General features: G+C 37.2%; 1 protein-coding gene across 2 annotated transcripts in view; it reads left to right on the top strand.

The window, feature by feature from the left end:
- The window catches only part of CIRH1A (cirrhosis, autosomal recessive 1A (cirhin)), a 51,546-nt gene that overhangs the window by 38,454 nt on the left and 12,264 nt on the right, over positions 1 to 828 (top strand). The gene's annotated exons all lie outside the window — the stretch shown is intronic.

Below are 828 nucleotides of genomic sequence, written 5' to 3'. Positions count from 1 at the left end.
TCCTGTTTTATTTTTATGGAACCCAGAAGCTATACTGTATAACATTAAAAGCAGCTAATGGAATCAGTGAAATCATTCATACCTGGAAATTTGAAATTAATGATTTGTGGGTGATGTAAACACATCCAGGTTCTTTCTATATTTTCGGAAGGAAAATTCTGATATACACAGACAAATAGTTGCAGATAAGAGTTCCTTTCGTGGCTTGCCTTGTAATCTCAAGATAAACATAATCAAAACTTCAAAAAAGGAATGCTGGGAAAACATTTTTCACTAATCAGTAATGACACCATCAGTCATCAATTGAGTCATTAGTGATCCTTTACAAGTCCTCATCTTCATCATAAGAATCAGATTCGAACTATCCAAAACTTGCAATAAGCATTAAAAGTGTATAGAATAACATCAAACTGCAACACTTAATGGGTTTACCTGTTAACTGCATAGCGTAACCTTCGTTGCATTATGGTAGGAGCATGTACTGAGCGCTTGTCTTTGAGTCTTGCCTAGTATTTAAAGAGAGTGTGTAGGGTGCACATGCTTTGCAATTGTACATAAAAAGCCATGCCTAGGCATTAAATTCTTTTAAACCTGGTGTAGAGCCATAGATTCCCTATTCAATGACACATTTATAAGCAGTTTATACAGATGGATTTACTCGGCGGGAAAGGCTTTACTCTCAGTTCTTCACAAATGCTGTTAGTTTTGTAAGCAGTTAAATATGCTTTTTATTTTTTTGAGACAGGGTTTCACTCTGTCACCCAGACTGAGTGCAGTGGCACAGTCACAGCTCACTGCAGCCTTGACCTCTGGGCTCAAGCAATCCTC

Source organism: Colobus angolensis, unplaced genomic scaffold (genome assembly GCF_000951035.1).
Source record: "Colobus angolensis palliatus isolate OR3802 unplaced genomic scaffold, Cang.pa_1.0 Scaffold93, whole genome shotgun sequence".
In the NCBI taxonomy this organism is placed as follows: domain Eukaryota; kingdom Metazoa; phylum Chordata; class Mammalia; order Primates; family Cercopithecidae; genus Colobus; species Colobus angolensis.
This window is presented reverse-complemented; position numbering and strand designations above follow the sequence as displayed.